Here is a 17795-nt window from a genome sequence, read left to right as displayed (position 1 = left end):
GAGGTACGGGGAATCTAGCGACCTGTTGCGAATCTTTTTCAAGCAATCCGAGCTATCCATCGCTGGATGAATAACAAAAATATTTGCCAGCAATTTTTTGACAGATCAAGACAAAAATTGTAATAAAACGTGTTTAAACATTATTCCAAGTTTCATGTGTTCTGGTGGTATATTCATTTCGTGTAACAAGAACCCGTATTTTACCAATATTTTTGTTTAAATTACGATAATTTTGTCAGACGAAGATTCGTGGTGTATGATCCTATAAAGATCGGCAAAACTTTTTTTGACACTTGAAGGGAGATGATTCGCGAATTGAAGTATGGACCGTGTGAGCTAATCTATTAATATGCTTCGTATTGCAAGGCTTCGGCATTTTGAATATTTTAATCCTTTATCTAAATCTTTAGGCTTTAGTGTAATCATATCATTTTGGTTTTGATTTTTGGAGGTTGAAAAGTACATTAATTCTTCTTGCAGAATGTGGGGTATAAATAATTACAACTTGGCTACAATAATTTTTATTAACATTTATGGTGGCATGATTATGAAAAAAAACAGATGTGGCTCCAATCGAACATCAAAGATGTAGCATTCTAAGGTCGGAGCCGTGCAAATCGATTTCGAGCCGTGCAAATCGTTCGATTTTTCACTGCAGATTAGCCGCTCTGTGCGATAACCGATGTCTCCAACGCTTCCAAATGGCTCTAAACCAGCGGTCGGCAAACTTTTGAGGCAAAGGGCCAACTTTAGTGAATGATCGAGTGCCGCGGGCCAGGTGAATGCGGTTTTTTATTATTACGCTTAAATTATTACATTTTAATCTTTTTGAAACATTTTAGGTATTATTGTTGTTTTCCTGTAATTATATCATCCAAGTATGGTTCAAAATTAATGATAGCTACATTAAAAACTAATTCTAATGTTTAATCATTTGAGAATCGGCAAAAGATGGCCAAAAATGTGATTAGTCAAAACATTACAAAAAGGGATCAATATCGCTTCCTATAGACCCCATCCTCCCACGCAGCAAAAAATATTTAAGATATTCCGGGGATGATAAAAAAGTATGAACGGCTGAAAAATTATCGAAGTAAAAATAGTAACTTTAAATATGCTGTATGGATAAGTAATCCCATGTCAGATCAATTGATAACTGATTTCTTACAAAAAAGCTTTGATAATTGTTGTAGGGGAACTGGGGGTAGTTTCGACACCTTAAGGTTTTCCTCTGATTGCAATACTTTTGCCTATGTAAACTTACTAGTAGACATCGGAAAAGCTTTATTGGTGTATTATGTACCATCTTACGAGAAACTACGGTTCCTGGATTGATTTTGATAACATTTTGAAAAAAAATAAAAAAGTGTGTTTTTTGTTGCGTCACGACTGCAGTGCGGGTAAGTTCGACACCATGACGGGGTAAAATCGACACCTTGGGGGTGATTTCGACACATTGGTTTTAGCTTTTAAAATAACAAACTCTGATGGCCTGTAGTTTTCATTGAAGTTCAACAAAGTATTTCGTACCAATTTTATGAAAAATTAACACAAAACATTATTGAAATATACGAAAAAAATTAAGTTACAAGCAAGAACGAAAATTTCATTACAAATAGCATCGGACCAGACTCCATATAGAAGAAGCTGCGGCGATAGCACCTGGTTTACGGAATGATTGGTAAAGATCCCTTTAAAAATCAACCTGGCAGCTATCTTCCAGTAATCTGTTTTCTTTTTTTATAAAGTCTAAAAGTGTTCAATTTTATTTTCTCTGCCAACTCGAAAGCCAAAAGTCGAACATCGGCCAATGTGATTCCAAACCAGCGACTATTTTTTTCTTCAGTTAAGCCTACCCGGCCTAAAGTCAGCCTAAAATACGGTCAAAGCCATAACAATATTAATTTTCATAAGCCTAAACCATATACAAAGTACATGTTTTGAGTCCGAGTTTGGCAAACGTTCTGTGAGAGAATAATAGCTAAATTTCATAATTATAACTTCCTTGGTTTGTTGACATCTTGAATTTTAAAGCTTCTACGGTATTTTTAATTGCGTGTTTGTTCAACTTGATTTTTACGTTTGTCGTACATCGTTAAGGGACATCTGTATAAAATACAGGCACTTTCAAATTACGATATAAAAAAGTTAACATGCTACAAACAAGCATTACACTACTAGCAAGTGGGGTGTCGAATTTACCCCCATTGGCCGTACAAGTTTTAGTGACATTTTATACTATATAGTTTGATATAAAAATTACGCCCTGTGATACAGAACTAATCAATAGTATTTATAAAACAATACTATTAACACGGAAACTATAATTTTTTTGAAATAACGCCACAGTTCCTTAAGTCCCAGGAGTAAAAACTTACATCGGCTGTCAATCAGAACCACCATGTGTTTATTTTGTTGTTTTTTGACCATTGACAGGTTTCTGATCAGTGAAATGTGACTCAAATATTCGAAACAGTTGACATAAATAATATGTATAAGTTTTTTGTCTTCAAAAAGTTCTATAAATACAAAAACGGCAAGGTGTCGAACTTACCCGCAGTGTCGAACCAACCCCGACTTCCCCTACTTGTAAACAGCAACAGTGTGGAATCGCCGTTCTCGTTAAAACAACAGGGATTTTTAAATATTTGTTTTCGCTTTCAAATACGATCAAAAGTATCCCCAAAATAGTTTAAAGAGAAGTAAGTTTAAAGAGAAACCAACTGATTTGTGTCAAATTAAGAAGAACGAATAAAACAAAATAAAAAATTAACGCGTGAAAATGTATGGAGCTGTTTCACTACATTTTAAATTTTGTATTGCATGTTTTGCGTTGGTGAAAGTCTAATGCTCTCCCATCAAATGCAAGTCGTATGCAAAACTTTAAATAAATTTATTGTAACCAAGCTGTAGTATATCTCATCAATATTAAATTTCGTGTGCGATTTCCTTCATTACGAATGTCTTATTGTCGTAACGAAACAATGTTAAAATTACATTACGGTTGCATTAACAAAATTGACAAATCCATAGGTTTATCATGGGATTATCTTCACCGGCCCTAACAAAACGTTAATTGCACTTTGAATAGTAGTATTCCATGAGACAACAGACAACCTCTATCAGTACCCTCACCTTGACACCTCTATCAGTCGAACTCTTACCATGGTGACCAAAAAAGTGAACCAAGCAACGTAGTTGAGGAGTTGACGAATGACGCCCCGTAGCGTCTTAAATGGACTGCGTACACAAGTCTGTCGTCGCATAAGAACGTGTCTGCATTTTGGTCACCAACATCTTGGTACTATTACGCAACAATCAAAGCATCGCAAGTACTTTACAAGTACAAGTACTTGAATTAAAGTTGAAAGAGTGCGATGGTATAAAATGTTATTCTAAAAGATATTCAATAATTTGTATACAAATAGTTTCTTCCCATCTTTCAAAATCAGTCAAAAGCTTTCGCGGGCCGGATTGAATGTTGTGGCGGGCCCCATTTGGCCCGCGGGCCGGACTTTGCCGACCACTGCTCTAAACGGCTCTATAGGCTTCGGACGGCACCGAACAGAACTGTTGGTTTGATTTGGCCGGAGTCGGAATAGCTAAGATCGGAAAGGGTTTTGAGCCGTGGATGCAATTCTGACAATCCATCACTAGTTGTTGCAAAGTTTGGTAGTGTTGTAGCATATCTGCTATACAGAACATATTGTAATACACACTATCAGCCATAGACACATAGTAACACACTTTGGAAAGCCAAATCACACCATTGCAACACATCCATTATAAAACACTCAGCAAATCAGATCCTACCATACACACCCGGAAGAGCTCAAGCCACACCGTTCATATAAAAACAATTGTGACACACTTAACAGAACCAACCGAAACGTACAACATAAGCAGGAACAGTTTATGCATTATAACCCAAAGCAGGAACATTTTATGCATTATAACCCAAAGCAGGAACAGTATAAGCATTAAACCCAAAACAGGAACTTAGTGACAAGAACCATCATTCTTGTCAACAAAAGACAAACGTAACTAGCTTAGTGAAAACAATAACTTTCCAACATACAACCCGGAACCACATGTGAGAAACCCTTATTAACCCGAGGAACCCTTAACTTCTTTTGAGTATAAATAAAACCAACTCCGATCATGGCAGGTCAGATTCGTTCGGACTGTCAGGATAGGACTATGCCCATCCTACATCTATCGAGTTCTCATTTAAAGAGTTTAGATATGTCCCCCTGCCCAAGGTAAGGCCTCTAAACTCCAACGTTTCCAGTAAGGGAAACCTCCTAAAGGTTTCTATGATCGCCTGGACGATCAAGTGTCGAACGTCCGCTTCGAAACAGTATCCACCTCAGTTCTACTTAATTCGGCAAACGATGACGAAGGCCACCCTGACCAACGCGAGTTCAAAGTTACTACATAGCAACCGTCCCAAAATCGAATATACCGTGACTATCCCAAAACATACCACATGGCAACCGTAACAGTCATCAAACACATTACAGTGTGTGTATCAAGTTATTTTCATTCCTTTTTCATTTGTAGACAGTTGACACAAATCTATTTTTCCATACAGAATGTGCAATTGAGTGTGCACAAAATTATCATAATATTCAGAATTTCATCAAAACATAATACGACTGAGTTTGCATTCGATTCAATGTTTGTTAAGGGTCTCGATTGTACGATTGTATAGAACAAGTTTTTGAGATGTTATGGGTACATTCATGTTAGTTTCGAAAAATATACCAACAAAAGGATTGTTCTTCTCTGGAAAATGTAATACACTTCGACAAATAGTAATGGGGGCCTTTCCGTTTTAAGCTCGTAGGCTGAAATTTCAGCCTGTCAGCTTTATGCATTGTATATCAGTTTTCGGGCAGCTATCTAAGTGGGTATAATTTACAGGTGGGTTTATCCCAAGGTGTATGAATTTAGAAGACTGATTTTTATCGCTTCTGTTTCTGAATGGAGATTTTAAGAGTGTTTTGTGTATTCGTCATGCCTTCAGAAAGTTTGTTTGAACAAAAGTTTTCACCCATCGCGAGTCGACTTGCGAGTCGATGTTAGCCCATGCAGCAGAAAGCGTTAGGGCATTATTACACTATAATAGATGGCGTTTCGGAAACTCTGGAACGGTAGAATAGTGGATGTAAGAATCAGGGCTGTCTAAACCAGCGGAAAAGCGCTTTCTCTCCAGTGAACGGGCAAAGCTAGCCTCGTTCAAGAACTTTGTGGTGTCCTTTGTCAAAGGAGCAATCACCATGCCTGGTGTGCTTGAAATATCCCGGCTATGTTCGATCAGCATGCAGTGAGAACGTTACATGCCAAAACGAGATGACGTCATCCAATGCAGAAACTGCCTGCGTTTTGGACATGGCCGAACTGATTGCGTCATGAAAACACGCTGTCTAAAATGTGGTGGATCAGATTTGGCAAAGCATTGTTTTGTTGCGCTGGAAAATAAGCGCCGGTGCGCCAACTGTGAAGGTAATCACAGCCCCTTCAACAAAAACTGCAAAACACGCGTCGTATTCGTCCAAAATCGTGCAACAGCAAAACAGCATGCTCCTAGTAATAGGAACAAGTATAAACCAGCTCCTATGCCTGCAACCCCAGCGGGGATTAATCAACTTTTGTGGAGCGCACCTTTAGCGCCTGCCACACCAACTGTTACTGCTCCCACTCCTATCTTCAGATGCAGTTGCCAGTGCCAACATCAACTAGCTCCATCAAATTTCCAAGTTCAGAACGATGGAGTCTATCAGCAGTTGTCTGTATCGCAGCGCAACAACAACAACAACAAATTCTGCAGTTACAACAGCAGATTTAGCAACTATAACAGCAGATACAAATGATGCTCTCAGCACAGCCCCAGCAGCAACAGGAACTGCAGCAGTGGCAGGCTCAGCAGCAGGTTCAACATCATCAGCCTCTGCAGCAGGTTCAACTGCATCAGCCTCAGTAGCAGGTTCTGCAAAAACATTTTCACAAGCAGGTTCAGCAGCGAACGCGCCAAGAACAGCCAAATAAGCAGAAGCAGCCAACAATTCAACAACATGCAACAGCGTCACACAACACCTGTAGACACCGGGTGTGAAAATGAGAGGAAAATTGTGATATTGGGAGTAGGATAAAATAACGTGTAGGCTGTTGAACTTTCTCTTTGCTTATGTGTATGCATTTGTCTGTTTGAGTTCATTTTACACACTGTAATTCATTACATAGTTTATCTAAGCTTCATCTAATTCCTTGTTTATATTCTAGCCTTGAAGTGTTGTCTGTACCCAATCCCGTAACCATAATCCAATAATTCAAGACATAATAAAATATAATCCAAATATAACACATAAATAGAAATTCAAACAACACCCCTGTGCGTGAATTCGACATTGACACATAGCCTTCAACGTCATCACAATCGTCCTCGCCAATCACAAATAATGCAAGCAAACAACTTGCACAAGACAAACTAGAGCATCTTCGTTAAAGCCTTGAACAGGAAGATTCATTGGATTTTCCACTTATTGCCAATATCACTCGACTGATCAAAGTACTGCTATTTAATTTCTCTTCATTTAATACTCTCAATATGTCTGCCTCTAGGCATACATTGCTTAAAATCTAACTGGCCCTATTGATACTAAACTAATTGGAACTTAACTAAACTAAGGGGAAAGAGAAAAGGATGTAACAGCATGGAAATCCATAGTGAAAGGAAAATAACCAGCAGATAAGAAGAAAATATTTTAAAAACTAAAAATAAATTAAGAAAACAAATCAAAAAAAGCAGTACCCTTCTGGTCAACGGCAACTAATGTTGATCTATAACAGGGGTCTCCAAACTACGGCCCTCAAGAGCCTTTGATGCGGCCCATGAGGACTGGGTTAATGTTAAATGAAATAGCTTTTTTCTATATGATTATTTTTGTTTTATTTCTAAAAGATGAAAACCAATATTCAATAAAAGAAACCTGCAGAAATTTTACATCTTTCAATAGTATTTTCTTATTAAAACGAGATTTGAACTTCCTCTCATTTTAAAGGTAACGTCAAAATGGCCCTCAACAAGGTTGATTGTGAAGCAATGCGGCCCGCGAGCTGAAAAGTATGGAGACCCCTGATCTATAACATCACGAAAGAGTTTAACAATAAACATTAAAGCTGCAACCTGGAATGCATGCTCCATTTTTCGCAAGAAACTGCAACTCATTATCTTTCTAACAGATCAGGACATCGATATAATGATTAACACCGAAACACACTTAAAGCCAAACCAAAGCTTCAGTTAGCCAGGATATAGTTTTATCAGACTGGACCGACCTTCAATGCGAAAAGGAGGAATTGCTATTCTCGTGAAGAAAAACATCTAATCTAAGGCGCTACCTTTACCAAATGTAACGTTTGTTGAAGCTGCTGGCATTTAAATAACTTCAGATCATTACCCTGATCTGATCCAATTTTCACGCTGTATGTCCCAGACAAGCCAAAAATTATACTGGTACCATCGCTGCGCTTAAACAAGACCTAATACTGCTCACTGGTCTTAATGGGAACCTGATTCTATCTGGATACCTCAATGCGAAGCATGTAAACTGGAGAAATGTACGCATAAAAAAAGAACGGCGAAATACTTTGGAAAGTGCTGTAAACTTGCCTTCTATCGGTGCCTTTCCCCGCGTCGCCAACCTTCATAAATGGCAGGAGTTACTCAACACTAGACTTCTTTCTATCAAACCTCGAGAGTAAATTAGACAACTCGACAACGGTACAAGCACTATTATCCGACCATCTTCCAGCAGTTGTAACCATCTCTGAAGTAGCCAGAATCAACACAAGGTGACGAAGAAATTGTTGTGAGGCTGATTGGAGTAGATTTGAATCATGGATAAAAATGGGTGGATATCGTAATAAATGTTCCTCTCAACAACCTAAGCGAAATTGATGCAGCTGTTATGAGTATAACAAACATCTGCAAAGATACTAAGGTTCAGTCTATTGTCGATTGTTGAACCTCGTGAACAATTACTTCAGATTGACAGTGGAACTAAGCGCTTCATTTCTTTGAAAAAGTATCATACACCGCTGGACATAAAAATAGGAAAAACAATTTGTGTGTGCTTTTTGGTTTGGCTCAATGCATGCGCTAGATGTGTCATCGGCAAGAGGGCGAGGTGTACTGAAGTTGCAATCGCCGATTTTTACCTTTTATACTCCCATTTTTGGTGCGCTACTAACTTGAGTTACGAGTGCCGATGAAGTGTCGCGGCAGTATAAAAGGAGAGCCATATTGTTTTGCACTTCATTCTTCAGTCAGTGGTCAAGGTGTAAGGTTGCTGTTAAAAAATTCCACAAAATCATCATGGGTCGCGGAAGCACTGCACACCAGAGGAGCGAAAACACATTCAGGGGCTGTTTTGTGAGAACGTCCCAATCAAGACAATTTGCAAGGCGTTCGGCTGTTCGCGGACGTTTGTGGACAACGCCATTCGTAGCGAGGCTACGGGTAAGTCGACCGGTCGTCCGCGAAAAACTATGGCTGACGTTGACGCGCAGATTGTTGAAAAGGTCAGGGCGGATCCTTTCACTACTTGCACTCGCATCAAGCAAGAGCTTGGATTGCAAGTTTCGTCGAAGACGGTATCTCGCCGTTTACGAAAGGCTGGGTTCTGTGCCCGGAGACAACGGAAGGTTCGGAAGCTGCATCCGTACCACGTAGAAGCATTCGGTTTGCCGAAGAACATCTAACTGCATCCATCATTTGGTGGATGAAAATATTTTTTTCGGATGAGTCCAGAATCAATCTGGATGGTTCGGACGGCGTAAAATACGTCTGGCGCCTTCCTAATCAGGCGTATCATCCGAAAAATACGATAAAAACCCTTAGTCACGGAGGCGGTCACGTAATGGTGCTGTGGTGGACAAAAAGGTTTCTTTCCATCTAACTCGAAATAACTACACCGATTTAGAAATACTTTTTACTCTTTGTATTTTCGGGAACGCTTTCCTCTTAGTATACAGTTTCCTTAATGACCTAATTCCTATTCCTAACTCTTATTTATACTACTCCTTTTCGCGCCAAAAACCCTACGTTTTTCTATTGGCTAAAAGTATTTATCTTAAACATATCTTATGTGGCTATTAGCTTATCTCCCTATCCTATTCTATCATATGCCCCTATATTCTGTCCTTATCTAGCTAATGCATTTTTATGTAATTTACTTGCTATAATTATTCCTATCCTTCCTATCACACCATAAACGATCGCTACCATAATTGCTTACTATAATTGATTATTCCTAGTATTATACTAATTGCCTAACTATCGGGCGCTACAGTCTGGGGTTGCTTCTCCTGGCACGGAACGGGTCCTTTGGTCCGTATCATCGAGACACTGAACTCGGAAGGGTACAGAAAAATACTTAGTCGTAAGATGTTGTAAGAAACATTCGGCGATGAAGAGCATTACATCTTTCAGCATGATAACGACTCAAAGCACACATCACGAACAGTTAGATGTTATTTGGCAAACCAGGATGTGCAAGTTCTACCGTGGCCTGCGTTGAGTCCTGACCTCAATCCGATTGAAAATCTGTGGTCAATTTTTAAGGACAAGCTCAAGAACCAGCATGCATCCTCAGCCGATGAGCTATGGAAACGCTGCGAGGAATTGTGGATACGCATACCTCCAGCAAGATGCCAGAATCTCATCAAGGATATGGCTACTCGCTGCCAGGCAGTGAAAGAAAATAATGGCCAACACATTGACCGTTAGAATGTGTTTTCGCTCTGTGGAACACCGCAATACCACCTCCCAACCACCACTTAATCAGCTCTTTTCAGGGCTACCAAAAAATTATGAAAAGAACTATCTCTTTCGGTCAGAAAAAAATTCCTATTTTAATGTCCACTGGTGTATGAAATGTTTTTCACGTTTCACGTTTCACGTATATTCCGTATAGAGAAATATAAAAGGTAATTAGATCAAGGCTGAATGTCCTTAGAAATGAAAATTTTGCAAATAGCATTAGAAATTTAACAAAAGGTTCACGTCCATTATGAAAAGTTGCTAAAGTTCTCATAACCCGTCCAAAACCAATTTCTCTTCTCACAAATGATGTAAGGGAACTTTTCACTCCCAGCTTAAAGGCACAAGTGTTAGCAGAAAAGTATGCTGCAGGTTATCTAGCTGGAAACAACCTGCAAAGCATTAATGAAAAAGAAGTCACTTTAGCTACGTCTGGGATCATGGAGGCTCCAATCATAGTGCCTGACTCTGAACTAACCACCAATCAAGAGTTGTCTCAATACTTAAGATACTTTCCAAATTTCAAGGCACCAGTAATAGATCAAATTTTCAACATCATGTTAAAACTCGTAGGAAACAAAGCTTGATGACAAGCATCAACGGTCCGTTCATAGTGATGCTAGTTTGAGCAGATAAGCATAGAGGGAGCTGACTTCGTAGAAAGGATGGCATTGATTCCACGATCGTAGGGCGAAATATTTCAACATGACTCAGCCATATTTGCAACAGTTAACACGAAGATTAACCGAAGAACCACCGAAGGGAAAGGGCATCGACCGTAGCGCCGAGCGGGAACCAGCGAAAGGGTACTTAAGGAACAACGGCTGAAGAAGCGCCCTTTTCTCCCATATTAAAGTCCCGGAAGAAAGAGTATTTTTTTAACCCTTCCGTTTTGAATAAAGTGTTAAAATAAATTTTACGTTTACTATTCGCGGACTTTTTTGAGTTGAGAAAATTATGTTGCTCGAGGCAACATTTTAAAAAATACTCGAGTGCAAGTGCCATTTCAGTGCTTCGTTAGTGTGCCGGAAAGTTCTTGAGGCAAGTCAGAACATTAAGAACCGTGCAAGTGAAGTTTTGTGAAATGGCGCCCAACGATATTCTATGCGTAATCTGCGCCGCGCAAGGCGAAGAAGATTGCGTGCTTTGTGACGAGTGTCGTGAAGCCTATCATCCCAAGTGTGTTGGTGCGGACGATTCGATTAGCAGTCGTGAGTGGTTCTGTCTGAAATGCGTCGCAAGATCCAGCCAGAAGGAAACAGGCTTGCCAACGACGTCATTTCCCAGCGGTGATAACCCGGGGAGCTCCACGCCCACGCATCAGAAGGCTTTGATGAAGGAAATCAGCCTGCTTTTCGACAAAATGAAGGTGCGTATGGAGAAAAGCAGTGAGTCTCCTCAGACCTCGCAGGTCAGAAAGCGTTGCTACGCTTGTGAGAAGACGGATGCAGGAAATAAGATACTGTGCAATCCTTGTGGTAGATGGTGCCACATTTCCTGTCTCTCCGAGGACGAGGCGGCATCGACCGCATCCTGGAAAAGCGCCCTTTGCACCGTCGCTAGGATGAGGGCAACCACCAACGTTATGGATCGTCTAGTGGATCGGTTGGAAAGATTGGAGCAGAAAATGGTGGTTTCCGCCATGGACCCGCTTCCCTCTTATGGCGTTCCAACACCAACTTCAACCGTCTTTCGACGTTCCGCTGAGACCAGAGCTGTCCCAAAGCCAAGCCTCGCAAAGGCATACGGGTGCATCCAAGTTACCACCCTTTTCTGGCAATCCGGAGGAATGGGACAAGTTTATCTCAGCGTATGAGGAAAGCACCCGCCTTTGTAGATTCACAGACGGCGAGAACATCATTCGACTCCAGCAGGCGTTGAAGGGTTAGGCGCTGAAGGCTGTGGAACTACGCCTTCGTAAAGCCGAAAACCTGGAGGAAGTTCTAAACACCTTACCCAGCAGTTACGGACGACCGGAACTGATCGTCAACACTCCGCTGGATCAAATAAAAAATGCACCGGTGCCGCGGATGGAAAAGTTGGACACCCTTGTGAGCTATGCCCTGATGGTAGAGGAGATCAGTGCAACAGTGCGGACCGGAGGCTTAGAAAACCGATACGATGGTCCATTGCTAGAGAAACTTGTCGGACGGCTGCCCCCCATTATCGCATTTTTACGGGGAATGCAGCGTTTGGAAAAACCTCTAGCCAGCTTATCTGATTTCGGAACCTGGATGAAAAGTGATAAAGAAGCTGCGCTTGTAGCTTCTCCATCAGCGGCGAAAACAGACGATAGACGGAGGGCGAGAAACATCAACGTGCACAACCCGGCTGAGCGGACTGCTCAACATGAACCAGAGAAATGTGCATGTGATTATCGATGCAATCAACTAGAGTATTGCGAGGCCTTCCTGCAGCTGACTCCCAACGACCGATGGAAGCTTGTAAAGGGTGAACATCTGTGCAGCATATGCTTGAGGCGCCACCGGACTACCTGCCGAATCACGAGGTCCTGCAAACAAGAGCGGCTGCACGAAGAGACATCATCCTGTTATACACTCATCACCCTCACCGGAAGGGCAAAACGGTACCAGGTCTTTCCCATTATACGGGAAGTGCTGACGAAGTGTTGTTGCGCTATATTGCTGTTGTACTACACGGGACGAAACGAACGTTGAATACGGTAGCTCTACTCGATGAGGGGTCGTCCGTCACCTTGTTGGAACACCGCTTACTAAAGGAGCTTGGACTAGAAGAGGCAAGGCAGTAGGGAGGCACTGCACGGGTTGAACTGCGAACACTCAGTTCTGAGAGAATATACTGGCCCTGGCCCAAGCGATTCAAAACGCTGCGAAGTAGTAAGAAAAATAGAATATGAAGTAGCTTCTACTTTCCGTTCTACTTTGGTAGCTAAGAGTCAGAAAAATGTAGAACATGTTGGTTCCAGGAAAGAGCAAAAATGAGTTCTCGAGAATGAACAACGCACACACACGCGCGACGACTAACTTACTCACGCTTACGTTCTTGTTCTACGCCCCAACTCCTCATCACTCGCGCCACAGATCTATTTTTAGATCATCACTTCCATCGACGGCGGTCGACGATGTGACGATGTGTGTCGTCGCGTGTGTGTTGTCGATTTGGTCAGAAAAACTTTTTCTTCACACCAAATCTGTGACTTGGAGTGTCGGTGTTCCGATTGGACCATCGCGACTTTGATCAGTGCGCGCGGTTAAAACTTCCTTTTGTATTGTGTTGTACGCAGCATGCGCGCCAAAATTGTAAGAGTGCGCGGAGAGTGAATGTGGGTAAGTGAAGGGTGGGGGGGGGGGGGGGGGGGAGTGAGATTCAGAGACAACCACGCAAACAGTGAGACACCAAAATTTGGCTGATTCTTACAGAGGGGTATGAAGAAGTTTGAGGAAGCAAGGAGAAACGCGCTGCGATGAGAGTTCACATTCTGTTTTACACGCGCGCTTCACTAACACCAATACAAATACCGTGCTTTGACGAGCCGTCTGTGAATGTGTGTGTCTTCTTTCAGCGAGCTCAACAACTTGGATCTGCTCGTCATATCGCGTTGTCTCGCTTACACTACAGCATCGAACCATCGCGTTGTCTCGCTTACACTACAGCATCGAACCATCGCTCCGTGTGTTCCCCCTCCTGCGCGTACAAAACCACCAGTACAGCGCGACGCTTTGCCGGAAATGATTGTGTGCGTTTTGTTCTAAGTCCCGCACATTTAAATGAAGCTGCGCTTAGTTTTCGTCATTTATCCTAAATAAGTGGTTTGCGCTGCTTCACTTAAATATTGTTTTTTTTTTTAAATTTCTGCAGTGAACATCAACAACGGTATCCATGCAGCTAGGCGACTATTTTAAATACGACGATTTTTTAAACATAAAAATGTGTGTGGTTTGTAGCAAGATTGTGTGAAGCTATATGTTAAAATGTGCTTTTATTTGCAATAAAAGTAATAAAATATAAACTAAGTTTATGTGTTAAAGTTTTTGTTTTGATTCGGGTGCACCAAGTCCGTGTGGAGGGAGCGCGCTACGAAAGAAACGAGAGGGAGGAGGTGTCATTCCAGCGCAGCGCAATTCGCTGGAATCAAGTGGGAGGGGGTAACAGTTCAGCGCAGCACAAGCCGAAAGAAACGGGAAGGAAGGGGTATGAGGAAAATACGATGAAACAGCACGAGCGAGTGTTCTTCACAGCGAGAGCGCCTCGTGTATTTTAAAGGTAAGCAAGAGAGCGCATTCTCTCCGTGGTAGCCCTACTAGCAATGAGAATGAAAAAGTGTGCGACTTTCAGGCGAAGGGCATGTAGAAGCATGGGGAGACGGTTGGAAATACGCGGAAATACGCGGAGACGCGGTTTCTACACAGTTTTTGCACTCACACAATCACACATGTGTGAATGTATGCGATCACTTTCAGCCTGTGCGCTCAGTTTGGTTTTCTCGCAGCGGCATGCGGGTATCGGTGTCTCGCTCGCACTAGTGCAGTGAGTGTTCCTCTGTGCGCTCCCTTTCTTGCCACCATAAGAAATCGAAAGTTCAGCTCAAGCGTTCGCCGTGAAAGGCCGCGCGCGTGTTAGCCTAAGTCCCGGGCGATCGAAATTCCGCTAAGTGTTGAAGTGTTGTGCACATTGAAATGAAGCTGCACTTTTCTTTCACCATTTATCTTAAATGTGTGATTTGCGCTGCTTTATTTCAATATATTTTTACTGCATTGAACAGCAACAACGGTATTCATGCAGTTAGGCGACTATTTGAAATACGACGATTTTTTATATAATGAATGTGTGTGGTTTCTAGCAAGATTGTGTGAAGCTATATGTTAAAATGTGCTTTTATTTGCAATAAAAGTGATAAAATATAAACCAAGTTTTTTTGTGTAAAAGTTTTTGTGTTGGTTCGGGTGCACCAAGTCCGAATGAAGGAAAGCGCACAGCGCGCTACGAAAGAAACAAGCGGAGAGAATGCGCTCTCTTGCTTGCCTTTAACACTCTGGGCGCTGGCATTTTGCATCAGCTTTCTGCGGAGAAAACAGTACAATATAAGAGAGCGATGAGAGCGTTTCATTGGCTTAGTTCGGTTTGAGCCTTCGATGGGTAAGCACCGCTTCTTTTGTGCTCCTGAATAATCTCTCATAAAACCGGTTTTCATTTTGTCGCGCGCGTTTCTCTGCCTCTTCTTCGATCATGTCGGAGGAGGGGGGAAACACGCGAAGCGTGGAAGAAACAATTGCAGTGATAGTGGATCGGACTCGGGCATGTCGAAACGCTCCGTGCGGCGGATATGCCCAACTGCCGATAACGATGGTAGGCGGATATGCCCAACTGCCGATAACGAGGCTGAATAATGAAAACAATAGCATCAACGATACCAGCTCCTCCGACACCATGGAACAGGAGGAAATTTCCCAGGAATTTACTATAGTAAATCGAAAGAAAGGCTCCGCTCGTCGTCGGTCTACTCGAAAAACATCCGCCGGTCCGTCGGCTAACCCACCCGCAGCATCTGCCACACCGCTGGCAGGTCGAAAAGTAAATCCGACTTCCGAGTCGAATTTCAAGCCGCCACCGATTGTGGTTTAAAACAATACCTGTTGCTGAACTTCGTCCGGAGCTACAGTCACGAGGATTCACGCCCCAATTCCGACTCAGCGGCATTGGCACATCCATTGTCACTCGCTCCAGGTCTGAATACGATGGCGTAGTAAAATACTTGCAAGAGCGAAAAGCGGAATTCTTCAGCCACGATGCGAAACAAGACCGCCCGTTCAAGGCTGCGCTACGCGGGCTTCCAGAAATGGACATCCCTGAAATAGTGGAGGAACTTCAGGGACGCTACCAACTCGAAGTTTTGGAGGTCTTCGAAATTAAACGGCGCATCGATACAATACACTCCAGATTGTATCTAGTACACTTCAAACGTGGGACCTGCTCCCTGAAAAAACTAGAGGCGGTTCGAACCATACAGCAAGTCATCATAAGGTGGGAGGCGTATCGTGGTGGTAAAAAGGGTCCAACGCAATGCCATCGTTGCCAAGACTTTGGCCAGGTACGCGACACTGCAACATCCAACCACGTTGCGCTCGTTGCGCGGGTCAACACATCACCGAAGCTTGTCCAACCAAGGACCAAAATGAGGCGTTGAAATGCTCGAACTGCTCGGGTCCTCATGGAGCTGATGATCCAACCTGCCCCCGCCGAGCAAAATATGTAGAAGTTAGGCAACAGGCCTCACGTCGACAGGCAAAACACCAACATCTGCCGAACCCGGTTCATCGACAGATCCCTTCGAGGCCGTTAATAACAGCTCCACCGATGGTACGTCCTCCCCCCGCAACATCGACCCATACTGCTACACAACCCAGCAGTTCAGTAATGCAGACAAACCGCACTGCTTCAATTGAACCAAATACCAGACCCGGCTTCATCACCCTTGCCCAGCGCTTGGAAAATGCTCGGAACGCCCCAGACACACCAACACCAGTTTCTGAAGCGAATCTTTTTTCCATGCAGGAACTTTTAGCATCTTCACAAAGATGATGTCGAAACTTCGACTATGCCGCAACAAGGCAGAACAACTCGCCGTTATCGGAGAACTACTTATGCTCAATGGGTAATCTTCGCGTTGTGACATGGAATGCACAGTCTGTAAGGACTAAAAGAATACCGCTAAAAGATTTTCTACATAGACACCGTATCGACATTGCACTAATTGTTGAAACACACCTTAAACCCGATATCAACTTTTACATCAGTAACTATTCCATTTATAGGTATGATCGCACTTGTACTAGAGGAGGTGGAGTAGCCATAGCAGTCCGTCACGGTATTCACCATATGCTGCTCCCACGATTCGATACTACTATTATCGAATCATTGGGGATTCAAGTTTCGACATGCTCGGGGTCAGTTTGTTTTCTGGCGATCTACTGCCCTAAACAGTGCACCAACATCACAGCACAGGCTTTCCGAAGAGACCTTAATGTACTGACGCACCTTAATATGCGGACCATCGTTGGTGGCGATATTAACGCTCGACATGCCCTGTGGAACAACATTCGTAGCAACTCTAATGGGAGAATCTTAGCCGACATCGCACAGCACGGAAACTTTATCATTGATTATCCTGATCAACCAACATATATCCTTCTCGGGGGGCTCCCAGCACATTAGATTTGTAACTTACGAACACAGTGATAATGAAACCATGCACCATTGATGAACTTAACTCAGACCATTTTCCTGTGTATACTGAGTTAAGTGCTGAACCGAACAGAGCCCCACCAGCAAAACGCAGGAACTACCATAAAGCCAATTGGGCCAGATTTGGAACCATGGTTGATCGAAGCATATCGTCGACAGAAGTACTCCTTTCACCAGAATCCATAGATTCAGCCATTAAAATGTTGCAGGACTCCATTAATACTGCAGTAGTCGAATGCGTTCCCGAGGTGCGTATTAAGGGGGAAATTGTCACCCTAGACGAATATACCCAAGACTTAATCAAGCATCGTAACACACTCAGGCGCCAATACCAGAGAAGCGGTGACCAGCTGTTAAAGCGACAAGCGGCTAATCTCTCACGCATCATCTCAGATCGCGTAGCAGAAATTCGCAACACTAACTTTGCAAGCAAAGTTGAGCAGCTTCCACCCCACTCGCCAGCCTTTTGGAAAATGGCGAAAATTCTAAAAGACAATCCCCGGCCGATTCCTCCATTAAAGAACAACTTACCAGCGCATGCAGCCATTACGCCCATCGAAAAGTCCAATGCACTTGCTAATCAATTTGCTGAGGCACATCGCCTTGGCACATCGCCATCAACAACGCAAAGACACAAGCCATGATTGTCCCACACCGGCTAAGGCACCAGCTACTAAACCCGATTGGCCACCAGCTGACTGCGGGAGGAACAACAATCCCTTGGTTGTCAAGGGTAAAGTATCTG

Source organism: Anopheles merus, chromosome X, assembly GCF_017562075.2.
Source record: "Anopheles merus strain MAF chromosome X, AmerM5.1, whole genome shotgun sequence".
NCBI classification, from domain to species: domain Eukaryota; kingdom Metazoa; phylum Arthropoda; class Insecta; order Diptera; family Culicidae; genus Anopheles; species Anopheles merus.
This window is presented reverse-complemented; position numbering follows the sequence as displayed.